This window comes from Bidens hawaiensis, unplaced genomic scaffold, assembly GCF_021521415.1.
Source record: "Bidens hawaiensis isolate Kalapana, Puna unplaced genomic scaffold, B.hawaiensis_p1.1 tig00055049_1, whole genome shotgun sequence".
Lineage (NCBI taxonomy): Eukaryota > Viridiplantae > Streptophyta > Magnoliopsida > Asterales > Asteraceae > Bidens > Bidens hawaiensis.
Genome location: NW_027499940.1, coordinates 23,540 through 51,529, shown reverse-complemented (window position 1 = coordinate 51,529; position 27,990 = coordinate 23,540). Strand labels below are relative to the sequence as shown.

Below are 27,990 nucleotides of genomic sequence, written 5' to 3'. Positions count from 1 at the left end.
CAAAGGCAAAAAAAAATTCTAAAACGCTCAGCCAAAAACCTAAAACGCTCAAAAACGGTTTTCGTGTAAAAAATAAAAAATTGACCGATTAACGATCCAAAACTGTTTTTTTTCTGGTGAACCAATGATTAATTGGATATGTATTGATGATTCTGAGATGTTGGGATGTGATTACGCTCAAAAAACAGTTTTTGTGTAAAAAAATAAAAAATTGGCCGATTAACGATCCAAAACTGTTTTTTTTTAGTGAACCAATAATTAATTGTATATGTATTGACGATTCTGAGATGTTGGGATGTGATTTCATGGATCAATTTCGTGAATATAGGGTATTCACGTACCTATTGTACGTTAAGGCATTATTATTTTCTATCTTTTCTCTTATAATAATAATAATAATAATAATAATAATAATAATAATAATAATGAGAATAATACATAATTGAAATTCATAGTAATTATACTATGTTTGGTATTCAAACAAAAAGAAAAGTAAAACTGTTGTCTTGTATCATTATTGATATATATGCATGTATATTATTTGACACCTAATAGATTATTTTGGAAGCCACGTTGCAAATGCTGTGATCACTACTCTTCGCCCGAAAATACCTATCTTTTTTAGACTTGTCCATTTAAAGTTATAAGTGATTATAAACCATCAATCATCTTAATATATGTCAGTCTTTAATATATCACCTATTCAGATACTATATGGTTCTCAAATTTACAGAAAGAAAACATGTTGGTGAGTGAACTTTAGTGAGAACTATAAGTGGTTTATGACATACTATAAGGTGGTAGTTGGTGGGTTGTGACAATTTAACGTGCAGTGGAGTTCGGTTATCTACAATAGTAAAGACGGTGGTAGTATAGTGGTGGACTTTAGACTATAGATATTCGGGTAGTAAACAAGAATCTCGTATATTCAAGTCACCGACATCAAGAGGTAAAATACTTAACCCAGAATATAATTAGGATTTTTATTATACAATGATATACCAAAATTAATATGGTTAAGTTTACCGTTTACATTAGTTATCGAACCTTGTGTATATATGATTAGTTTTAGGAGATAGATAGCAACTAAAAAAGGGTTCATTGGAAGGATCCAATAGATGTCCATGTGAGTTCATATGGCTTTCCATATATTTTGTATAATTTAGTCATTAATTATTTGGGTGATAAAACTTGTGTAAACTGGATTTTATTTGCATGAGTAATGATAAGTGATTTTATGATAATATATTGTAGACTATAAATATTGTCAGGGGTATAATGTGGTGGGGTTAAATCACAACCGTGAGATAAATATTGACACATGTGAAATGTGGTGTGAGTTAAATCCAAAGCGGAAAAAGCCGAATGTCCATTTATGCATTATCAGCACTTGAAACAACTGAAGCCACACAATATAATTCTTCAACAGCTACTCTGCTCTATGGATAAATCAAAATTTGCACCTGTTTATTGGTAAAAAGCAGGACAAAAATTCAAACATTAACAAGTCTTTATTCAATTTTGTTTTGTCTAATTTTTCATTATTAACAACCGTCATGTATATTTTGTTATAGCATTTGAAGGAAACTAAGTTGAAACTATGATGACTTCGGAGAAGGTGAGGCGTGTATCCAAATGCTTCGTCAAGCCACACAACCTATCACAAGATGCTAAACAACCCATATACTTCACCCCTTATGAGCTAGCCCTTCTCAACGTCAACTACAGCCAAAAAGGTCTACTTTTCGCAAAACCACCACCCGAGAATCAAGATTTCTCCATAAACGCCTTCTTGGATGACCTCCGTAGATCTCTTTCCGCCACCCTCACTCATTTCTACCCTCTTGCGGCTCGCTTAGCCATTCGAAAACAAGATAACCCACCTTCGCATGTCATCTACATAGACCCCAAAAACAGCCCCGGAGTCAAGTTTATTCATGCTACTGTGGACGACGTAACTGTCTCGAGCATCCTTAATGTTTTGGATAAAAATCAGCTAATGATAATGTATCCAAATCCGTAAATGTGAGGTATAGTGCTATGATATTAACAACAATTATGTGAACGTATTAATGAAAAACACCGACATTTGTTGCGAGTCTAGAATCACATATAGGTGGTGCAAATCTGGATAACTTGTGGCTTCCCTCCGGTATCTCGAGGATTGGACGTATCACCCCGAGTACGCTGGATATCATATCCTTAAGTTTTTGTAGTTCCTTTGCCATGGCTTGGTTGATACCTGCATCCTGCATGGTACCACGATTAGCATTTAAGGATATAGGATCATACGTATTACCTCTTTGTTGTGTAAAGGTCGGCATTCCGGAAGAATAGCTGAGATAAGAAGCGTCTGCTACATGAGTCAGTCCACCAGAAGCTATGGTATGCATGGGGATTATATCGCCTTCATGGACCTCAGAGGACCGCTGATTTTGAACCCCTGAGAATCCTTGATCCTTAAAGAAGGATCCTTAATTATGGACGAAGGATCCTAGTGGTTAAGAGTTGAAGGATCCTTGAAGGTATGATCCTGAGGATCGAGGTTGAAGGATCAATGGTCCTTGCTGAAAGGTTGAAGATCCTTGAGTTGGTTGACCCACGGATCCCTGTTTGAGGATAAATGATCCTTGGTGAAAGATCGAGGATCCTTGAGTTAGTTGACCCATGGATCCCTGTTGGAGGATTGATGATCCTTGGTGAAAGATCGAGGATCCTTGAGTTGGTTGACCCATGGATCCCTGTTGGAGGATAGATGGTCCTTGCGTGAATTGAGCCAAGGATCCTTGAGTGGTGAAATCCAGCATCCTAGGCACCAAGGGAGTCTGATCCTCCACTGGCCTCTTAGTTTTCTTGGCATCCTCTAACTCCACAAGGATCCTCTGGTTGGTCTTGTTCTGCTGCTCCATGTAAGCCTTAACCTGCGAAAACATAAAGGAAACATCATTGTAAGTATTAACTACCGAAGCAGCAGCAGTGGTTTTCGAGCTCTGGAAGACTGGTAGTTGCGTCTTGTTTCCAGCAGCAGTAGCCAGTGATGCTCCCGTGATTGGCGGAGGCATCGGCGGTAAAGTTCTTGATGAGAGAGGAACCGAAAACGGCATGGTTGATGAAGCAGATAGATGTTGATTGAGAGGCCATTGATAGTGATATGGGTATGAAAGGTTGAAAATCAATAGGAAATGATCTGGATTATAGCACCCATTGCCCCACGGTGGGCACCAAATTGTTTTAGATAAAAATCAGCTAAGGATAATGTTCCAAATCCAAAAATGTGAGGTATAGTGATATGATATTAACAGCGATTGTGTGAACAAAATAATGAAGAACACCGAGATTTGTTAGTAGCGAAATAAATGGTGGACTGAGTCTTGAAGCCGTTGCATTCATTAAATAACAACCTACACACATGAGACAATTGTTAATAACACCAATTGCTAAGAATCCTCGATCCTGACATGGCTCTGGAATTCTTCGGAAGGATAATTGATCTAGACACGTCTTCAAGGATAACATATTCTCGGTATCGAAATTATCTGCTCTAACAATTGCCCCCCAAAATGGCGGGTGTTTATGCTTTACAGCTGGCATTTTGAAATTTGAATCTTCTGCAAAAAGTAGATGATTAAACAGTTGCCAGAGATATTTATTATCTAACCCTTGATATTAATCATAACCGTCTATATATGCGATCCCTACAATTCTTTTATAACCACATATCCAGGCAGATCATCATGTATCCTTTCTTCTCTCTTTATTTTCTTTATACTCCGATAAGAATGTCGATCGCTTCTTCTTCTTCTCCTCCCTTTAAGTCGTCCGACCAATCCTCCGACGACTCCGGATTGACGGAGATGCAGTCCCAAAACCTTTTAGCCAATCCTTCAATGGAGATATGCAAGTTCACTGACCCCAAACTCGACGAGTTCCGACCGTTGTTTCCACCGAAAACCGTCTTCTGACCGTATGACTCCCGCGTTCTATGTGACGTTTATTCTCAAACCTGGGTGTGCTTTCCGGCTTGTCCCTTCCCCATCGGCTACACTTATCCTTTTTCCCCTTATACATAGAGTTTCTTCGAAGCCACCGGCATATCTTATATCCAAGCTATGCCCATGATTTAGAGAGTTCTGGGTACCATTGAGAGAATTATCGAGGAAGAAAAGATTGATTTCGGCATCCCTGAATTATCTCACCTTTATACCCTAACCACCCACGGTCCAAGTCGGTTCGTTTTGAAGGCCAAACCTCGTCAACCCCATCCGATTTCTAAAGTAACTCTGAATGATTCCTTTTGGAGGAATCAGTTCTTCTTTGTGAATCACAACTGCATTCCTGGTGGGGCTGGTTTACCTTTAAAATGGGTTAGAAAGTTAGGATCCTGGATCCTTAACAAAGACATGATCTGTGATGACTGATCTAACTCTGAATCTTTTTTATTGTTTGCAGTTGAGAACTTTCCTTCCCTGGCCAAGCTACCTGGAACAGAAGAAAAAACAAAACGGTTCCTTGCACTGGATACCGAGGTTAGAACTTTTCAAGCCCGTTTGTCGAAGCTTTTTGTGAGATCTCCTCAGGTTCCAACATGTCAAGTAAGATTAATATAGTAATTTTGAAATAAATAATGATAGATAGAATACTTATCTGTTAATTTATTCCTGCAGGTGCTAAGAAATCTCATAAGTCTGCCAGCAAATTCTCCTTGGAGGACAACGACAGCATGATTACTCCTTAAGATATCAAGAAGGAGGCTTTGAAAGCAACAACCAGTTCTGAGCCAAAAACTGCCACTACCAGAGCCAAGTCAGCCGCTTCCAAGAGAAAGAGATCTTCTTAGCCCGAAACTCACTTTGATGTGATCCTCACTATAAGTATCCTGTATCCTGTTATTTTAAGGATCCAATATCCTTCTAATCCTCACTTAACTATTGGTTATAGGCTGTGAACGCTTTCAAAGACCATTATGAAAATATTGTGAACAAGATGAGTGAGAAGCTGTCGGGGATGGGGAATGTTGTGGTTACCAAGGATAAAGCCTTAATCCAGCTTTCAAAGGACAAGAAGCAGTTGGAGGATCACCTATCCTTAGTGGAAGCCCAGCGCCAAGAAGAGGTGAAACAGGCTACAGAGGAGGCTAAGATTTGGGATGCCAAGTCGGTGCTGCAGGTAAGGATTAAGATGGCGACGGAGGCCGTGATCCTGCTTTTGACAAAGCGACCTAGGATGTGAAGAAGTGGAAGACTGCTTTGGCGGCTCTTGGTGGTGAAGAGGATGTGGAGATGGCTGAGGAGAATGAAGCTGGGACTAGCGGGGTCAAGGACGTGGTGGAAGCTGGTGAAGGAGTCGGTGCAGCGGAAGGAGTGGAAGCTACATGAATGGGCAATGAAGGATATTGAAGACAAGGTCCGAGCCCATTTTTTTTATGTTGATGTTTTTATGGATAATTTGGTTGCAACAAACAATAGTAACTAGAATTTAAGGATCCGTGATCCTCAAGACAATCTTCAGGGGTACCAAAGGTGGATGGATCCTCTTTTTGTGGGGATGAAGCCTTTGGTGCCTCTGACTTTTATTTTCCTGCACTTAGTTTAATAATTAGTGATAACTTGCTTTAACCCGGATGGATGGTCCATGTTTTAAATGGTGAAGTCCGGGTTAACTTTTGGTAATTTCAAGCAAGTTTTTCTTAATGAATGAAATCTTTTGACTATTTGTTTATTGTTTGTTATTTTGAAGGTCTGTTTAGTATATAGCTTTAGTCTTGTTAAAAATTTTAAGAAATATCTTTGAATAAAAATTCTTAGGATAGAATATCCTTGTAAAAATATAGGCTAAGAATTCCATATCCTTAAACAATAGAACTTACAAATATCTTAACCAAATAAATGTAAATTGACAAGTAGAAATCATACCATAAGACCTAATTAGATCTAGGATACCATAAGTAATGATCCTTCCGTGATACTTGTAGAAGCAATCTAAGGATTTTGAATCCAGAAGTCTTGATCTTCATAATGAACTTAGAAAATCTGTTGCAAACAACTTATAATGTTAACTTGGGTTAAACCCATTAAGTTGGGGACAAGCCCATAAATGAAATGGGGACAAGCCCGTGCAACTGGGGACAAGCCCGTGAACTGGGGATGAGCCCAAAACCGAGGACAAGCCCAAAACTGATGTTAAACTGGGGACAAGCCCAAATACTAGGGACAAGCCCAAACTGGGGACAAGCCCAAGGATACGGATGTCAACTGGGGACTCGCCCAAACCGGGATTTAGCCCAAACGTGAGACAACATGAAAATGTTGTAAAGCGGTGGTATGGTACGTCTACCATAAATCGTAGGATCCTCCATATAGCCGAAGACAACGAAATTGTGAGCCACTAAGCGTGTACTTGTCCCGCTGCCCTGGACTATACGTTGGATAGCATGCGCTCCAAGCGAGAGTGTAGAAACTCTAATTTATAATAAAGGTGAAAACCTTTAAACCTTAGGGGATATGACCATCGGGGGTCATACCCAATCGTGGGCTAGGCCAAGGGAAATAGTTTAGTACCTCAAATGTAAAGGAGAGTTGGCCAACCTTTTGATCATCAAACATATTATTAGAACCCTGCATTGTTACTTAAAGCTTGGAAAAAAGAAAACGTTAAGAATATATTATCCTTAAATTAATAATAAGAAATTGAAAAGAATAAATGATCAGAGAGATATTACCAATTTTAGGATCCTTGATCCTTTAAGGATAATCGATCCTCAGAGGATACTTGATCCTGATCAGAAAAATTACTTCTTCAGGTGGATAGCATTCCATGCTCTTGGTAACCTGTTGGCTTCCATAGTGAGAAAATGATATGCCACATTCCCTGTTCCGAATCGATCAAATAAGGACCTTCTCACTTGGGTGCTAGCTTCCCATCTGCCAGATTGTTTGTGTTTTGGAAGGCTTTCCTCAAAACTAGATCTCCTTCTTGAAATCTTCTGATCCTTATATTTTTGTTGTATGCCCCAGCTACCCTTTGTTGATATGCTGCTAGGTATCTGAGTTCTTCAACAGTATCCAAGTCTTCAAGAAGGATTTCTTCGTTGACCTCAAGATCACGGATGCTCGTTCTGGCTGTAGGAACCACCATTTCTGTAGGGATTACTGATTCTGATCCAAACACCAATGAGAAGGGTGTTTGGCCTGTTGCATTCTTGGGTGTTGTCCTATCAGCCCAAAGAACATAAGGTAGCTCTTCGGCCCACTTGCCTTTTTTGGATCCTAGTTTCTTCTTCAAATTATTGATGATTATCTTGTTGCTAGACTCCGCTTGACCATTAGCTTGAGGATGCACTGGAGTTGAAGTAATCATCTTGATGCCCCAACTGTCACAAAAATTAGTGGTTCTTTTCCCGATAAGCTAGGAACATTGTCACAAATAATTTCTGAAGGGATACCAAATCTAGTAATAATATTTCTTTTAATGAAAGATATCACCTCTTTTTCGCGCACTTGAACAAAAGCTTCTGCTTCTATCCACATTGAAAAGTAATCAGTCATTGCAAGCATGAATACTTTTTCTCCTGGTGCCTTAGGTAGTTTACCCACAATATCCATGCCCCACTTCATGAAAGGCCATGATGAGGATATAGGATACATAGGTTCTGCTGGTTAATGTTGGATATTTGCATGCCTTTGACAAGTGTCACATTTCTTCGAGTATTCCCTGGCATCTCTCTTCATTGTTGGCAAGAATTATTATGTTCTTAGAATCCTAGAAAACAGGGCTCTACCTCCGGTGTGATTACCACAATCACCTTCGTGAAAGTCCTTGAGCACCTCTTCGATTTCAGGGTCCTCGATGCACCTCAAGTATGGACCTGCAAGAGATTTCCTGTACAAGATATCGTGTAATACAATGTATTGTGATACCTTAAGTTTGAAGGACTTAGGATTCTCCGTGGTTGGAATCTCTCTAGTTTGAATGTATTTTTTGATTGAAAGGATCCAGGATCCTTGGTTGTTTGAGGATGATGGATCCCAAAGTACGATTTTTGTCACTTGTTGTCTCTCCAACTTCTTGTTCACCTATTGCTGGCGAGAGTATATGAATGATTGGGATCTTCATGTCTTCTGGAATCTTCAAAGATGAGGCTAAATTTGCCAAGGCATCAGCCCCAGCATTCTCTTCCCTTGGTACCTGTACAATGCTAAATAATTCGAAGGATTTTGCTAATTCCTTCACAAAATCTAGATATTTGATTAGTTTTTCACCTTTAACAGTGGTTAGCAATCAATAATGAATCTATATATACTTGAAGATACCTGATCCTCATGACTTAGCTAATTGCAAACCTGCGATCAGAGCTTCATACTCTGCCTCATTGTTCGTTGCTTGGAACTCACAGCCTATAGACTGGGGTAATATGTCCCCCTGTGGCGATTTCAGTAGGATACCTAATCCTGTTCCTCTTACATTGGAAGCTCCATCTGTGAAGAGTATCCAAGGATCCTTGCTCTCTTCTAGTTGTTGAACCTCCAAATCAGCTTCTTTCTGCATCTCGCTACTGAAATCAGCGACAAAGTCTGCGAGTGCTTGTGACTTGATGGTTTTTCTGGGCTCATACTGAATATCATATGCGCTTAGTTTCACAGCCCAATTGGCCATTCTACCTGATAATTCTGGCTTTCTAAGAACATTCTTAACAAGATAGTTAGTTCTCAAAATTATTGTATGAGTCTCAAAGTAATGTCTTAATTTAGTAGAAGCCATAATAAGTGCAAGAATTAATTTTCCTAAATGAGAATACATGGCTTCTACATCCAAACGACTTTTACTTACATAATAAACGGGATGTTGTTCACCTTCATGATGCTTTACAAGATTAGCACTTGCAGCATTTCCTGAGACAACTAGGTACAAGTATAAGGATTCTCCATCCACAGGATTCATCAGAGCTGGAGCTAATGATAAGTAATCCTTCAAGGCTTTGAGTGCAGCCTCATGCTTCTCGGTCCATTTGAACTTATTTTTCCTAAGAATGTCGTAGAAATCTTTGCATTTATCGGAGGATCTGGAAATGAATCTGTTGAGAGCAGTTATTCTCTTGGTCAGCCTTTGGACATCTTTAGCATCTGCAGGAGATTTCAAGTTTATGATGGCTTCTCTCTGCTCGGGGCTTGCTTCTATCCCTCTTTTGGTCACCATATATCCTAGAAACTTTCCAGCCTTAACACCAAAATGGCATTTTGACGGATTCAGTTTCATGTTATACTGGTCAAGGATATTGAATGCTTCTTCAATATCTCTGAGGTGATCCTCAGCTCTCTTTGACTTCACCACCATGTCATATATGTAGACCTCCATAGTCTTGCCTAACTGATCCTTGAACATCATATTAACTAATCTTTACTATGTTGCCCCTGCATTTCTTAGTCCAAATGGCATATCAATATAACAGTATATGCCGGTAGGAGTCATAAATGTTGTATCCTCCTGATCAGATGGTTGCATCTGAATTTGTTGAAATCCAGAGGAAGCATCCATAAAGGTAAGCATCTCATGTCCTGCCATTGCATCCACCATGAAATCTATATGTGGTAATGGGAAAGGATCCTTGGGGCATGCCTTGTTTAAATCGGTAAAATCTACACACACCCTCCACTTTCCATTCTTTTTAGAAACAACAACCACATTACCTAACCATCGAAGGTATTTAAACTATCTGATCATACCGGCCTTAAGAATTTTTTCAACTTGTTCTTGTATGATCGCGTTCCTCTCAGGAGCGAATTTCCTTCACTTCTGATGGACGAGTTTAACAGATAAATCAAGGCCTAACTTATGAGTAATTAGCTCCTTAGAAATACCTGTCATGTCTGAATGTTTGAAGGTAAACGTAGATTTTCTTCGCTTCAAGAAGGATATCATATCCTCCTCGATCTTACTAGTGATACCGGATCCTAGGAACACCTTTACATCTAGATCCTCGGGATCCAAGGATACTTCTTTAATGTCTTTCTCCTGAGCTTCCGTTACATCCCTAGGATGTTGTTGTGGTTGCTATGCTATCGTTTGCTTGGTTGTCGGCTTCATTGATGAAGAATAGTAGTTCTTGGCCTCCACCTGATCACCGTCTATCCTTATTACTCCCCAAGGGGTAGGGAGTTTAATGCATTGATGGTAAGTAGAAGCCACCGCCTTTATCCCATGTAACCAAGGCCTGCCTAAAATAACATTGCAACACGAAAGGTTATCAATAACACAACATCTTTGATAAGAATTTAACCCTTCGATGTATATTGGGAGGTTAATGTCCCCCAATGTCTTCTTGGTTTCTCCACTGAAACCAACTAACACCGATATCCTTGGGATGATCTCTGAGTCTGATATGTTCATCTTCTGAAGAACATCATGTTGGATGATATTGACCGAGCTCCCACCATCTACCAGGATCCTGCATACATAATGGTTAGCAATAAATAATATGATATTCAAACTGTCGTGGTGTGGATCCTAGATGATTGATTTATCTTCTTCATCGAAGAAGATCCTTTTGTCAGTTGTTAAAGTGGTGGATATAACCGGTCGTTCCCCTTTATCCAACTTGGTTTCCTTGGCAAGTCTCTTAGCTGCGGGATAAGGAAATGCCGCATATGTCTGATCCTCCGGAGATGAAGTTGATCACTTGATCATCTAGTGGGGGTGGAGTTGCTTTTTGAGGAATCTCTTCAGGATCCTGCATCCTGGACTTTTTCCTTCCCAAGAGCTCCTTAAAGTGGCCCTTTCTCAGGAGGTATCAAATTTCCCTCCTTAAACAGATGCAATCATCCATCATGTGGCCAAAATCCTCATGGAAAGCACACCATTTGGATTTGTCTCTAAAGGTGGTTGACTTCTCGTTCTTTTGGGGCCACCTTGCTTTCTCCCCTAGATCCTTCATGGCACAAATCAAGCCATGGGTATCTACGGAGAAACAATATTGTAAGATGCAGGGATAGTCTTCATCATTATCTCCTTCTTCAGCTGCTCGTACGTTTTGGTTGTTGAATTTGGTGTACGGCTTCTAGTTGTTTCTGTATGAGGATCCTTTATTCTTGTCAGGGGATTCTTGCTTCGTCTGAGCCCCATATCGTTCTTGGATCCTTTTGTCGTATTCTAGCCGTATGAACCTTAGTGCTCTGTTTCTTACTTCATCTAAGGACCTGCAAGGAGTCATTTAAGATCATCATAAAAGGGGGATCCCCTCTGAAGTCCCATCTTGAATGCTTCAGCAGCAGTAGCCATGTCAAGATTGGGGATTTCCAGAGCTTCCCTGCCAAACCTCGTAATGAAATCCCTAAGGGATTCATCACTAGGTTGGATAACTCGGTATAAATCACTAGTTAACTTATCAAATTTCCTACTACAGGAAAATTGACAGTTGAACAAGTTAACTAAGTGTGAGAAAGAAGTAACTGAAAAGGGAGGAAGACTTAGCAGCCATTTTAACGCAGATCCTGTCAGTGTGGATCCAAAGCCTTTGCATAGACAAGCATCCTTAAGTCTCTCATGAATTGGATTGATCTCCATCCTTTCTCTATATTGAGCAACTTGCTCCTCAGGATATGTGGTTCCATCATAAGTCTTCACGTTGAGGGTCTAGAATCGCTTCGGGATTTCAGCATCACAGATAGGTGGAGCAAATCTGGATAACTTGTGGCTTCCCTCCGGTATCTCCAGGATTGGACGTATCACCCCGGGTACGCTGGATATCATATCCTTAATTTTTGTAGTTCCATTGCCATGGCTTGGTTGATACCTGCATCCTGCATGGTACCACGATTAGCATTTAAGGATATAGGATCATACGTATTACCTCTTTGTTGTGTAAAGGTCGGCATTCCGGAAGAATGGCTGAGATAAGAAGCGTCTGCTACAAGAGTCAGTCCACCAGAAGCTATGGTCTGCATGGGGATTATATCGCCTTCATGGACCTCAGAGGACCGCTGATTTTGAACCCCTGAGAATCCTTGATCCTTAAAGAAGGATCCTTAATTATGGATGAAGGATCCTAGTGGTTAAGAGTTGAAGGATCCTTGAAGGTATGATCCTGAGGATCGAGGTTGAAGGACCAATGGTCCTTGCTGAAAGGTTGAGGATCCTTGAGTTGGTTGACCCACGGATCCCTGTTTGAGGATAAATGATCCTTGGTGAAAGATCGAGGATCCTTGAGTTAGTTGACCCATGGATCCCTGTTGGAGGATTGATGATCCTTGGTGAAAGATCGAGGATCCTTGAGTTGGTTGACCCATGGATCCCTGTTGGAGGATAGATGGTCCTTGCGTGAATTGAGCCAAGGATCCTTGAGTGGTGAAATCCAGCATCCTAGGCACCAAGGGAGTCTGATCCTCCACTGGCCTCTTAGTTTTCTTGGCATCCTCTAACTCCCGAAGGATCCTCTGGTTGGTCTTGTTCTGCTGCTCCATGTAAGCCTTAACCTGCGAAAACATAAAGGAAACATCATTGTAAGTATTAACTACCGAAGCAGCAGCAGTGGTTTTCGAGCTCTGGAAGACTGGTAGTTGCGTCTTGTTTCCAGCAGCAGTAGCCAGTGATGCTCCCGTGATTGGCGGAGGCATCGGCGGTAAAGTTCTTGATGAGAGAGGAACCGAAAACGGCATGGTTGATGAAGCAGATAGATGTTGATTGAGAGGCCATTGATAGTGATATGGGTATGAAAGGTTGAAAATCAATAGGAAATGATCTGGATTATAGCACCCATTGCCCCACGGTGGGCACCAAATTGTTTTGGATAAAAATCAGCTAAGGATAATGTTCCAAATCCAAAAATGTGAGGTATAGTGATATGATATTAACAGCGATTGTGTGAACAAAATAATGAAGAACACCGAGATTTGTTGCGAGGAAAAACCCCTTGATCTTGTTCAGATCAAAGGGAAAAAACCCCGGGTGATGACAAATCGTCTATCACCACTTTATTAATCACAAAAAAGGGGTTACAATGGGTGGAACTTGTGATCAACGAATACAATAATGCTATGTGTGTGTGATTACAGAGAACTTAACAGCTAACGTAAGTGCAAGTGTGACTAACTGACCTAGTATTGATCACAAACTCGTTATATAAAGAAATGAAAAATACAAGTAACAACTAATTCCTACTAATCCGCCATTTCTCCACTCTCTTCCTTCGTGCCTTTTGACCACGTGCTATAGAAGTCCAGTAGCGAAATAAATGGTGGAATGAGTCTTGGAGCAGTTGCATTCATTAAATAACAACCTACACACATGAGACAATTGTTAATAATACCAATTGCTGAGAATCCTCGATCCCGACATGGCTCTAGAATTCTTTAGAAGGATAATTGATCTAGACACGTCTTCAAGGATAGCATATCCTCAGTATCGAAATTATCTGCTCTAACACTTAAGTCGGGTGATGTACCCTCAGTTGTTCATTCATTCTTCGACCTTAATGATGCTATCAACCATGATGTTCTTACACTCCCTTTACTATGCATTAAGGTCACCGAGCTTATCGATGGAATCTTCATCGGTGGCTCCGTGAACCACCTTATCGCCAACGGAACATCTTTCTGGCATTTCATGTCTGCTTGGAGTGAAATATTCCGATCTAAAGATGAAAATGGTTATTTCAGCATATCGCGTCCTTCGATATTCAAACGATGGGTCCTTGAAGGATATGATCCTGTTACAAAGCTCCCATTTTCCCATTAAGATCAATTCATCGTAAGATCTAAAAAACCGCATTTTAGGGAGAGATTTTTCCATTTCTCCTCCGCCGCAGTCTCTATACTCAAAGCAAAAGCAAATGCGGAATGCAACACGCAAAAGATATCGAGTTTACAGACGGTTTCCGCACTTTTGTGGAGGTGTGTAACTCGAGTTCGGCACCAACCAGGCAATAGTGAAACGGTTTGTAGACTTGTTGTTAGTAACCGGCGTAGGGTGAACCCACCTTTGTCTGATGATTATTTTTGTAGTCCGGTGGGCGTAGTTATGGGAACAGCAACGGTTGGGGATCTAATGGCTAGCGGGCTTGGATAGTCCGCGTTGAAGATTCATGAAGCAGTGACAAACTATGATGATGCAGAAGTGAAAAAGTGGGTTGATTCATGGTATAGGAACCCAATAGTATACAAATTGAATAAAGTATTCCATCCGAACACTACACACATTGGGAGTTCACCAAGGTTTGACATGTACGGGTGCAAATTTGGGTTGGGGAAAGCGGTTGCGGCTAGGAGTGGGTTCGTGAACAAGGCCGACGAGAAATTGACCATGTATCCTGGCCGGGAAGGAAGCGGGAGCATGGACGTAGAAGTTTGCTTATTGCCGGAATAAATGATGGATCTTGAATGTGATGAAGAGTTCACAAATGCTACCAAAATATAATATATGAGTGTCGTGTCTAGTGTTCTGGATAAAAATCAGCTAAGGATAATGTATCCAAATCTGTCAAGTGAGGTATAGTGCTAACACGATAATAGTGCATGTATAATCGAAATCTTGATGAACACAATGGTTTGATCACGAAGGAATAAACCCTTAATTACGATAATCTTACTTCGGTCAAAAACTAGCAAGGTAATCTTTGGTCGAATTGCTTCGGTCAAGGATTAACAATGTAATCTTTGGTCGGATGGTACGTGATTGTAGTAATCTCCGGCACAAAAAACCCCGGACGATGAAAACTATCACCGTCAAGTTTATTAATGGTAAAAGGTGATTACAAATGTTGTGGAGTTTATGATCGATGCTACAAAGTAAGCTAGTGAATAGAGAGAATATTTGGTTCTGCTCTAGTGTGTGTGAGAGTACATGTGTCTTTCTAATCGATCATAACTCGATAATATGTTGAAAATACAATTAACAATAATTCCTAATAATCCTCAAGTCCTCCACTAGCCATTCCCATGACTTTGACCACGTGCCATAGAAGTCCAGTAGCGAGATAAGCGGAAGAATAAGTCTATAAGAGCCGTTGTTGATATTTGAACATCAGCCTTCACACGAAATCGTCCATTACTAGCTATGTTCAATAAGGATCCTGGATCCATATTCCAACTAGAGAATACTCCATGAAGATAATTGATGTCAGCACGTCTTAGAATTGTTATACCTGTCTAACACATCACCATACTAAACACAATTATTAGTAAACAAATAATACCGAGGATCATTGATCCTTTATAACCTGATATACATCTCAAGGATAATCTATCCATAAGATAGTTAAGGATTAAGGATCCTCAGCATAAAATTCATGCCATAACAATTGCCCCCAAAATGGCGGGTAATTGTGTAAAACAGCTGTCATTTTGAATTTCAAACCCCTGCAAATAAGATGATTAGATGTGTGTCAGACGGTTAATATCTACAAACCATTATTATACGCCACCTATATATGCGATGATCATAGCTCTTTTATAACCACACATCCAGCCGTCTTTCAGGTATCCTTCTTTCTTCTTCTTTATTTTCTTTCAGTATGCCGACTGTTTCTGTATCCTCTTCCTCTTCTTCTTTTAATAATACCGACCCCGATGATCTCTGCTTGCAAGGTATCCTCCAAGCCCCCTCTTCCGAGATCTGTAAGTTCACTGATTCGGAAATCGATGAAATCCGATCACACTTTCCAGCAGATACAGTTTTCCGACCCTTCGATTCCACAGCCCGTAGCGACAGCATTTCAAAAAACTGGGTTTGCTTTCTGGCCCAACCGTTTCTCATAGGTTATAAGTACCCTTTTCCCGACTTCACTCAAAGGTTCTTCACTTTGACGAGGATTTGTTATATCCAGACCATGCCGATGCTGTGGAGAGTCCTTCATACTACAGAAAGAATAACCGTAGAGGAGGGTATTGAGTTTGGCTTAGCAGAGTTATCATTCATGTACAATCTTGTTACCCATGGTTCCAAACGCTTCATCTTCAAATCGAAACCTCACCAAGTGACCCCCATTTCCAAAGTTACTCTAAATGGTACCCGAGGAACCAATTTTTCTTCGTAAAAAGGGATTCCATTCCGGGTGGAACTGATCTTCCCAAGAAGTGGATACCAAAAGGTAGGATGTTGGATCCTTAGGTAACCAAGGTAGAATACTTTATTCTTGCGCTAATATTCTTTATTGCTTATGTAGTTGAGAATTTTGATTTGCTGTCTGATCTACCTGGAGTTGAAGATAGAGTTGAGAAGTTTCTATCACTGGATCCTGCAATCAGAACTTTTCAAGTAAAGTTCATAGAAGCTTTTCAAGGATCAAACTCAGAGTCAATCATGTCAAGTAAGAACAACAGTTTTTAATATCAAAAATATAAATATTTGAAAACTTATCTGTGATTGCTGTTTACAGGTGCTCAAAAGTCAGGAAAGTCTGCTTCTAAGTTCTCCTTGAGGACATTGATTGCATGTTTACCAAGAAAGAGACCCCGAAACCAACTCCACTGTCTGAGCCTCATCCAATCACCACTCGAGCTAAATCAGGATCCAAGAGGAAGAAGAATTCAGATCCAGAAAACCCCTTTGATACTGAGAAACAGCTCCTTGAAATGCTTTCGACTGTAAGGATCCTTTATTCTTTTAATCTTCATTGTCCCAATATCCTTCTTAACTTATCCTGTTTTCTTGTTACATGCCATCAATTCTGCTCAAAGCCACTATGAAAAGACTGTTGGAGAGTATGAAGAGACCCTTGCTGCGATGAGATCCATGGCTGCCGCCAAGGACAAGGCCCTCTCCAAGATGACCAAGGAGAAAAAGCAGGCAGAAGACCATTCTTCCACACTTGCAGTCCAGATGCAGGACGAGATCAACCGAGCCACTGAAGAGGCAAAGGTCTGGGCAGCTAAGTCAGTCCTCCAAGCTAGAATCAAACTGGTGACCGAGGCCAATGATCCATCCTTTGACAAATCTTCATGGGAAATCAAGAAGTGGAAGCAAGCCTTGATCGACTTGGGTGGAGGTGAGGATGATGCAGAAGGTGAGGTGGTTGATGCAGGTGAAGCAGGAACGAGCAGTGTGAAGGATTTGGATGAGGCTGAAGGAGGCAATGAGGCAACGGTGGAGGTGGAAGCAACTGCATGAACGGGCGATGAAGGATACAGAAGACAAGGCCCAAGCCCGTTTTATTTTGTGTTGATGTTTTTCTGAACAATAGAGGGGAGGAGGGGTAGAGGACGACCGAAATTGACTTGGGATGAGAGGATTAGGCATGATTTAATAGACCTAAACCTCACCGAGGACATGGTTGAGGATAGGAATTCGTGGAGAAGTAGAATTAAAGTTAAGGATTTTTAGAGAGAATTGAATACCTTAGGGCTTAGACTTAACTTATTTAGGCCACATACCATAATGGTATTTCCCTTACATATATTATTATTATTATTATTATTATTATTATTATTATTATTATTATTATTATTATTATTATTATTATTAGCTTTTATATAGCTGTTAAACTGTGATCTTATTATTAATATTATTATAATTAGTAGTAGTTTTTATATAACTGTTAAACTTTGATTTCCTTTATTTTGCTTTATTTTCCTTTATTTTGCTTCATACACATGTACTTAGAGCCGAGGGTCTCTCTGGAAGCCACCTCTTTATTCCTTTGGATAGAGGTACGGTGTGCCTACATCCCACCCTCCCCAGACCCTACTTATAGCTTTGCTGTCGGTGGGATTTTACTGGGCATGATTGATTGATTGATTGTTTTTCTGAACAATTTGCTTTGGTTTGTAATAAACAATAGTAATTAGGATAAAGGATCAATGATCCTTAAGACAATTTGCAGGGTGAAAAAGGTAGAGGGATCCTCTGTTTGTGGGGATGAAGCCTTTGTTGCCCCTGTTTTTTAATTTTTTTGCACTTATGAACAGTTAGTAGTACTTACTTAACCCGGATGGATGGTCCATCTTTTGCATGGTGAAGTCCGGGTTAAGAATTTTGGATAAGTCATGGTGGCTTATTTTAATTAATATAACTCTTTTGACTATTTGCCTGTTGTTTATTTGTAAAAGTTTGTTAGATATAACTTTAGCATTATTGATAGTTTTGAAAATTAATCTTAAGTAAAAGATTTTAGGATAAAAGATCTTTATGAAATTACTTAGGATAGAATATCCTTAAGGAACAAACAGTAGGATAAGATATCCTTAAAAGTTGATAAAAGTTACACAATAGAATATCCTTAAAGGACAACTTTTAGGATAAAGTATCCTTAAAAATAGGTAAAAATTTTAGTAATAAAATATCTTCAAAGAATTAACCCTCTAAATTGAAATATCCAAATTTACTGCAACTAAGATAATACATAAATTCGTTAATAGAGACCATACCAGAAGATCTAAGTAGACCTAAGTTACCATAAGTATTGAACTTTCAGTGATCCTTGAAGAAATAACTTTAGCATTCTGGATCCTTAGAATTTTGATCTTCACAATGAACTTAGAAAATCTGTTGCAAACAACTTATAGTGTTAGCGGGATTAAACCCATTAAGCTGGGAACAAGCCCAAATAATAAACAGGGGACAAGCCCGTGCAACTGGGGACAAGCCCATGTAATATGGGGACAAGACCAAAACTTGGGACAAGCCCAAAACTGGGGACAAGCCCAAATACGAATGTTAACTGGGGACTCGCCCAACCCGGGATTTAGCCCAAACAAAGATAACGTGAAAACGTTATAAACCTTAGCTAACATGAAAATGTTAGAAACCTTTGTCTTGAGATAACGTGAAAACATTATAAACCGGTGGTATGGTACGTCTACCATAATTCGTAGGATCCTCCATATAGCCGAAAGCAACGAAATTGTCAGCCACTAAGCGTGTACTGGTCCCGCTGCCCCCGGACTATACGTTGGATAACGTGCGCTCCAGGCGAGAGTGTAAAAACTCTATTTATAAGAAAGGTGAAAACCTTTAAACCTTAGAGGACATGACCATCGGGGGTCGTATCCAAACGTGGGCTAGGCCAAGGGAAATAGGATAGTACCTCGAATGTAAATGAGAGGTGGCCAACCTCTTGAGCATCAAGTTTATTATTATAATCCTGCATTGTTACTCAAAACTTGGAAAAGATAAAATGTTAAGAATATATGATCCTTAAATTAACAATAAGAATTCAAAAAGAATAACTGATCAGATAGATGTTACCGATTTTGGGATCCTAGATCCTTTAAGGATAATATATCCTCTTAGGATACTGGATCCTGATCAGAAAAAATATTTCTTGAGGTGGATAGCATTCCATGCTCTTGGTAATTTGCTGCCCTCCATTGTGAGCAAATGATATGCCCCCTTTCCTGCCTCCGACTCGATCTGATAAGGTCCTTCCCAGTTGGGTGCTAACTTTCCATCAGCCGGATTGGTAGTATTTTGGAAGGCTTTCCTCAAAACCAGATCTCCTTCTTGAAATCTTCTGATTCTTATATTTTGTTGTATGCCCCAGCTACCCTTTGTTGATAAGCTGCCATTCTGATCTTGGCTAGGTCTCTGAGTTCTTCTATAGTATCCAAGTCTTCAAGAAGGATTTCTTCATTGGCTTCAGGATCACGGATGCTCGTTCTTGCTGTAGGAACCACCATTTCTGTAGGAATTACTGCCTCTGAGCCAAATATCAATGAAAATGGTGTCTGGCCTGTTGCATTCTTGGGTGTTGTCCAGTCGGCCCAAAGAACATAAGGTAGCTCTTCGGCCCACTTTCCCTTCTTGGATCCTAGTTTCTTCTTCAGATTATTGATGATAATTTTGTTGCTAGACTACGCTTGACCATTAGCTTGAGGATGTACTCGAGTAAAGGTTATCATTTTGATGCCCCCAACTATCACAAAAGTTAGTAGTTCTTTTCCCGATAAACTGGGAACCATTGTCACAAATAATTTTCGAGGGAACACCAAATATAGTAATAATATTTCTTTTAATGAAATATATCACCTCTTTTTCACGTACTTGAACAAAAGCTTCTGCTTCTATCCATTTTGAAAAGTAGTCTGTCATTGCAAGCATGAATACTCTTCCTCATGGTGCCTTAGGTAGTTTGCCTACAATATCCATACCCCATTTCATGGAAGGCCACGAAGAGGATATAGGATACATAGGTTCTGCTGGTTGATGGAGGATGTTTGCATGTCTTTGACAAGCATCGCATTTCATTGAATATTCCATTGCATCTCTCTTCATTGTTGGCCAGAAGTATCATGTTCTTAGAATCCTAGAAAACAGGGCTCTACCTCCGGTGTAATTACCATAGTCACCTTCATGAAAATCTTTGAGCACCTCGTGGATTTCATGATTCTCAATGCACCTCAAGTATGGACCTGCAAGAGATTTCTAATATAGCATATCATCTAATAAAATGTATTGTGATACCTTGAGTTTGAAGGATTTGGGATTCTCTGTTGCTGGAATCTCTCCTGTTTGAATGTACTTTTTGATTGGAAGGATCCATGATTCTCGGTTATTTGAGGATAATGGATCCCAGAGTACAATTTCTTTGTCATCCGTTATTTCCCCAACTTCTTGTTCTCCTATTGATGGTGAGATAACATGAATGATTAGAATCTTCGTATCTTCTGGAATTTTCAGGGATGAGGCTAAATTTTCCAAAGCGTCTGCCCCGGCATTTTCTTCTCTTGGTACCTGTACAATGCTAAACAATTCGAAGGATTTTGCTAATTCCTTCACAACATCTAGATATTTGATTAGTTTTTCTCCTTTAACAGCATATGAGCCATTAAAGTTGTTAGCAATCAATAACGAATCTATATATACTTGAAGATACCTGATCCTCATGCACTTAGCTAATAGCAAACCTGCGATTAAAGCCTCATACTCTACCTCATTATTCATTGCTTGAAACTCACAGGCTATAGACTGGGGTAATATGTCCCCCTGTGGCGATTTCAGTAGGATTCCCAATCCTGTTCCTCTTACGTTGGATGCTCCATCTGTGAAGAGGATCCAAGGATCCTTAGTCTTCTCTAGTTGTTGGACCTCCAAGTCAGCTTCTTTTTGCAGGTCACTAGTGAAATCAGCCACAAAGTCCGCAAGTGCTTGAGACTTGATTGTTGTTCTTGGCTCATATTGGATATCGTATGCACTTAATTTCACAGCCCACTTGGCCATTCTACCTGATAACTCTGGTTTTCTAAGAACATTCTTTACAGGATAATTAGTTCTCAAAATAATAGGATGAGTTTCAAAATAATGTCTCAATTTAGTAGAAGCCATAATGAGTGCAAGAATTAGTTTTTCTAAATGAGAATACCTGGCTTCTGCATCTAGAAGACTTTTACTTACATAATAAATGGGATGTTGTTCACCTTCATGATCTTTTACCAAGACGGCACTTACTGCATTTCCTGAGACAGCTAAATACAGATATAAGGATTCTCCATCCACAGGCTTCATTAGAGCTGGAGTGGAGGATAAGTAATCCTTCAAGGCTGTAAGCGCAGCCTCATGCTTCTCCGTCCATTCAAACTTCTTATTCTTCCTAAGGATGTCATAGAAGTCCTCGCACTTCTCGGAGGATCTTGAGATGAACCTATTGAGAGCGGCTATTCTTCCTGTGAGCCTTTGGACATTCTTTGTTTGCGGGAGATTTCAAATTGAGAATGGCTTCAATCTGCTCAGGGCTCGCTTCAATTCCTCTTTTAGTCACCATATATCCCAGAAACTTTCCAGCCTTAACACCAAAGTGGCATTTTGACGGATTCAATTTCATGTTATATTGGTCGAGGATATTGAATGCTTCCTCGAGGTCTCTGAGGTGATCCTCAGCTTTCTTCGACTTTACCACCATATCTTCTATGTATACTTCCATGGTCTTGCCCAATTGATCCTTGAACATCATGTTGACTAGCCTTTGGTATGTTGCCCCTGAATTTCTTAGTCCAAACGGCATAGCAGTATAACAGTATATGCCGGTAGGAGTCATGAATGTTGTATCCTCTTGATCAGATGGTTCCATCTGAATTTGTTGAAATCCAAAGGAAGCATCCATAAGGTAAGCATTTCATGTCCTGCCGTTGCATCCACCATGGAATCTATATGTGGTAATGGGAAAGATCCTTGGGGCATGCCTTGCTTAAATCGGTAAAATCGACACACACCCTCCACTTTCCATTCTTTTTTGAAACAACGACCACATTAGCTAGCCATCGAGGATATTGAACCTCTCTGATCATACCGGCCTTGAGAAGTTTTTCAACTTCTTCGTGTATGATCTTGTTCCTCTCAGGAGCGAATTTTCTTCGCTTCTAATGGACGGGTTTAACAGATAAATCAAGGCCTAATTTATGAGTGATTACTTCTTTTGAAATGCCTGTCATGTCTGAGTGCTTGAAGACAAAGGTAGATCTTTTTCGCCCTAAGAAGGATACTAATTCCTCCTCAATCTTACTGGGGATACTGGATCCTAGGAACACCTTTATCTCTGGATCCTCGGGGTCCAATGATACTTCTTTAAGGTCTCTCTCCCGAGCTTCCAGCACGTCCCTAGGATGTTGCTGTAGTTGCTATGCTATAGTTTGCTTGGCTGTTGGCTTCATTGATGAAGAATAATAGTTCTTGGCCTCTGCTTGGTCACCAACTATCTTTACAACTTCCCAAGGAGTAGGTAGCTTGATGCGTTGGTGATAATTTGAGGCTACTGCCTTCATTCCATAGAGCCAGGGCCTACCTAAAATAACATTGCAACAGGAAAGGTTATCTATAACACAAAAATTTTTGTATGAATTTAACCCTTCGATATAAATTGGGAGGTTGATGTCCCCCAATGTCTTCTTGGTTTCACCACTGAAATCGACTAGCACCGATGTTCTAGGAATGATCTCTGAATCTGGAATGTTCATCTTCTTGAGGACATCATGCTAGATAATGTTAACCGAGCTCCCACCGTCAACTAGGATCCTGCGTACATAATGGTTAGCGATAAATAAAGTATTAATCAAACCGTCGTGATGAGGATCCTGGATGTTTAGCTGTCTTCCTCATCGAAGAAGATTCCTTTGTCTGTTGTCAAGGTGGTTGATACTGTTGGTTGGTCTCCGTTATCCATCTTGACCTATTTGGCAAGTCTTCTTGCTGCAGAGAAAGAAGTTCCACATATATACGAACCTCCGGAGATGAAATTGACCGTTTACACATCCAGCTCATCCTGGTGAGGATCCTGGATCCTCGAGGTGAAGAAGATTCTCTGATCAGTCACTCGAGTTGTGGGGATTAGCGGTCTTCTTTCATCGTCCAACTCGAATTCTTAAGCGGGATTTTCTTCTATAATACAAGAATCTCGAAATATTTCGCAGTTTCTGGAGACAAAGTTGATCACATGAGCATCTGGTGGTGGTGGTGTTGCTTTTTGTGGAAGATCTTCAAGATCCTAGATCTTGGATTTCTTCCTTCCCAGGAGTTCTTTAAACTGACCCTTGCTCAGGAGGTATCCAATTTCCCTCCTCAAGCCAATACACTCATATGCCATGTGGCCATAATCTCGTGAAAGGCACACCACTTAGACTTGTCTTTGAAGGTGTTCGTCTTCTCATTCTTTCGGAGCCACCTTGCCTTTTCCCCCAGATCCTTCATGGCGCAGATTAAGCCATGAGTATCCACGGAGAAACAATAGTCGAAAATGCATGGATAGTCTTCATCATCATCTCCCTATTCGACTGCTCATACGCTCTGGTTGTTGAACTTGTTATACAGCTTTGTGTTGTTGTTCTTGAACGAGAATCCTTGCTTCTTGTCAGAGGATTCTTGTTTTGTTTGATTCCCCAAATGATCCTGGATCCACTTGTCATCTTCTAACCGCTTAAATCTGAGCGCCCTGTTTCTTACTTCATCTAAGGATCTGCAAGGAGTCATCACAAGATCATCATAAAATGGGGAGCCCCTCTGAAGTCCCATCTTGAAGGCCTCAACAGCCGTAGCCATATGAAAATTAGGGATTTCCAAGGCTTCCCTTCCAAACCTCGTAACAAAATCCCTAAGGGATTCATCACTTGGTTGGATAACTCGGTATAAGTCACTAGTTAACTTTTCAAATTTCCTGCTACAGGAAAATTGGCTGTTGAACAAGTTAACTAAATGAGAAAAAGAAGTAATTGAAAAGGGGGGAAGACTTAGCAGCCATTTTAATGCAGATCCGGTCAGTGTGGATCCAAAGCCTTTGCACATGCAAGCTTCTTTGAGTCTCTCCGGAATAGGATTGATCTCCATCCTTTCTATATATTGTGCCACATGCTCTTCAGGATCAGTGGTCCCGTCGTAAGTCTTCATATTGGGAGTTTGGAACCGCTTCGGGATTTCAGCATCACAGATAGGTGGAGCAAATCTGGATATCTTGTGGCTTCCCTCAGGAATCTCGGAAATTGGTCGTATGACTGGGAACACTGGATATCATATCCTTGAGCTTCTGTAGCTCCTTGGCCATTGCTTGGTTAATACCTGCATCCTGCGTGGAACCATGGTTAGCGTCTAAGGATCAAGAATCATACAAATTACCTCTTTGATGGGCGAAATTTGGCATCTCGGATGAGTATCTGGGATAAGAAGAGTCGGCAATAGGAGTAGGACCACCCGACGCGATAGTCTGCATGGGAATGAAATCTCCTTTATGGACTTCGGAGGATCGTTGATGTTGGATTCCTGAGGATCCTTGATTCTGAAAGAAGGATCCTTGAGGTTGGGAATTATAGGATTCTTGAATATATATCCCAAAGGATCCTGGTGGAATGATGGACGGTCGCTGCTGGAATAATGAGGATCCTTGAGCCTGATGACCCATGGACCCCTGTTGAAGGATGGATGATCCTGGCTGAAATAGTGAGGATCCTTGAGCCTGTTGACCCATGGACCCCTGTTGAAGGATGGATGATCCTTGCGAGAACTGAGCCATGGATCCTGGACTGGTGAAATCCAGCATCCTGGGTATAAGAGGAGTGTGATGCTCCGCTGGCCTCTTAGTCTTCTATAGTCTTCTATCTCACGAAGGATCCTTTGGTTGGTCTTGTTCTGCTGCTCCATATATGCTTTAACCTGCGAAAACATAGATGAAACATCATTATTAGTATTAACCACCGGCGCAGCAACAGCGGTTTTAGAGCTCTAGAAGACTGGTAGTTGCGTCTTTCTTCCAGCAGCAGCAGTCCGTTGTGCTCCCGTGATTGGCGGAGGCATCGGTGGCAAAGTCCTTAATGAGAGAGAAACCGAAGGTGGCATAGTTGATGAAGCAGAGGTTGATTGAGAGGCCATTTAAAGTAATATGGGTATGAAAAAATCAAAAATTGATAGGAGTAATATGGATAGTGGGCGCCAAATTGTTCTGGATAAAAATCAGCTAAGGATAATGTATCCAAATCTGTCAAGTGAGGTATAGTGCTAACACGATAATAGTGAATGTATAATCGAAATCTTGACGAACACAATGGTTTGATCACGAGGGAAAAAACCCTTAATTACGATAATCTTACTTCGGTAAAAAACTAGCAAGGTAATCTTTGGTCGAATTGCTTCGGTCAAGGATTAACAATGTAATCTTTGGTCGGATGGTACGTGATTATAGTAATCTTCGGCACAAAAAAACCCCCGGACGGTGAAAACTATCACCGTCAAGTTTATTAATGGTAAAAGGTGATTACAAATGTTGTGGAGTTTATGATCGATGTTACAAAGTAAGCTAGTGAATAGAGAGAATATTTGGTTCAGATCTAGTATGTGTGAGAGTACATGTGTCTTTCTAATCGATCATAACTCAATAATATATTGAAAATACAATTAACAATAATTCCTAATAATCCGCAAGTTCTCCACTAGCCACTCCCATGACTTTGACCACGTGCCATAGAAGTCCAGTATCGAGATAAGCGGAAGAATAAGTCTAAGAGCCGTTGTTGATATTTGAACATCAGCCTTCACATGAAATCATCCATTACTAGCTATGTTCAATAAGGATCCTGGATCCATATTCCAGCTAGAGAATACTCCATGAAGATAATTGATGTCAGCACGTCTTATAATTGTTATACATGTCTAACACATCACCATACTAAACGCAATTATTAGTAAACAAATAATACTGAGGATCGTTGATCCTTTATAACCTGATACACATCTCAAGGATAATCTATCTATAAGATAGTTAAGGACTAAGGACCCTCAGCATAAAATTCATGCCCTAACATCTAGTATGGATACCGCGTAGGCCTGTTCAGGAGCCGAGCTGAGCCCAAGCCAAGGAAAGCTCAAGCTCGGCTCGATATTCAATCGAGCTGGCTCGGCTCGAGCTTGAACTCTTGATCGAGCTAAGAATATGAGCTCAAGCTCGGCTCGGTTTTAAATCGAGCTGGCTCGGTTCGGCTCGATTTGGCTCTAGTTTACGTGTAATAATAACAATTATATGCAACCATCAAGTTAAACTAAATAAATATGGCGTTGAGATCAACACCAACCAAATACAAACTAAATAAATACGTCTAAACAAAATTAAGTAAATAATTGGCGGCCGATGGCAGAGGATGAGCGGTGGCCGATGGCGGAGGTGAATATGAGCGGCGGCATAGGTGAATATGAGCGTCTAGGGTTAGGATGGAAAATGGAACGTATACTGATTATTGAGTGTGTGAACTATGAAGTCTCATCTCTCAGTTACTCAATATATGGAATTATGAATATGGACTATAGAGTGAAAGAAAATTGGACTGGATTATAGGAAAGCCAATGTGTTAAAATAATTGGGCTTGATAATTATATGCATGTATGTATATATATATAATAAATTAAAATAAAATAGTTCAAGCCAATCAAGCGAACTCGAGTCGAGCCGGGGCTAGCTCAGGCTCGGCTCGTTTAGAAATCAAGTCGAGCTAGGCTCGGCTCGTCTACAATCAAGCCGGTTTCGAGCGATCTTTCTTCGAGCTTTTTTCGAGCGAGCTTCAAGACGTGAGCTTTTTGAACAGCCCTAATACCATGTATGTTCGTGTATTAAATGTAAGGTATGTACGTAGACTTATTTATGGTTCATCTTCTTTTTTATTTATTTTTTGGGCAACGATGTTACATTTTAAAAAAAGTGAAAACTTTTTTTGATTTTAAAAAGACCAAAACACATAATTAATCTTATAAAATTGCGTTAAACATAAATAACTGTGAAGTATCTAGTGATAAACTATTTTCAGGTACCTAAACAGGTACCTAAACACAGTCAAACTTCATTTGTCACCTCAAAAGTATCCAACAGGTTTTATATAAATCAATAACGTTCTGGTTTCATACATAAAATAGACATGTTGACAACGGTAATGGAATACATACTATTAATAAAAAAAGTGTGTATTACAATGTTCTTTATTATTATTATTATTATTATTATTATTATTATTATTATTATTATTATTATTATGTTTAAACGCTAAAAGCCTAAAAGGGTAATCGTCCTAGTGTTTTGTGGGTGTCTCGTTGAGTTGCACAGCCAAGTGAATGCGTAAAGCTCGTAATAAAACATGGTTTAAAATATCATATCTAAGTACTTTAAAGAGTAGGTGTTGTTAATGTTTTTATAGCTAAAATATCTGCAGTTTTCAAACGTAGCTGACTCTTCATCTAAGAGAAGACATTCTCCTTCACTTAAAATTACATAATATTCAAACCTTTTATGAGGGACCGATTGACGACTAGTTCTTCGCAGCTCAGGTTTGGGATTTTCTTCCGGTTGGTCTTCAAATTCAGGCACGTTAAGATCTGTTGGGTCTTCGTTTTCAACTGAAATTTCTTGTTGAACTTCTTCTTAGACCGGCTTGATTATAAATTCAACCCATTCGGGTTCGGGTCCGACTTGAAACGAGTCAGTATGTCGAGACCAGTCAAACTTTTGACTTTCTTCGAAACAGACATCTTGGCTTACATAAATAGATTTTTGAGCCTGGACGTACAATCTATAAGCTTTTGATCCCGGTTCGGTTCCGAGATGTACAACCT

General features: G+C 40.1%; 1 pseudogene across 1 annotated transcript; it reads left to right on the top strand.

Annotated features, from left to right (window-relative positions):
* The first annotated feature begins 1,560 nt into the window (after window positions 1–1,560).
* On the top strand, window positions 1,561–14,416 carry LOC143600907 (putative acetyltransferase At3g50280; annotated as a pseudogene). Its single transcript, XR_013147566.1, has 2 exons — window positions 1,561–1,978; window positions 13,420–14,416. The product of XR_013147566.1 is annotated as a putative acetyltransferase At3g50280 (transcript).
* Window positions 14,417–27,990: the final 13,574 nt, after the last annotated feature.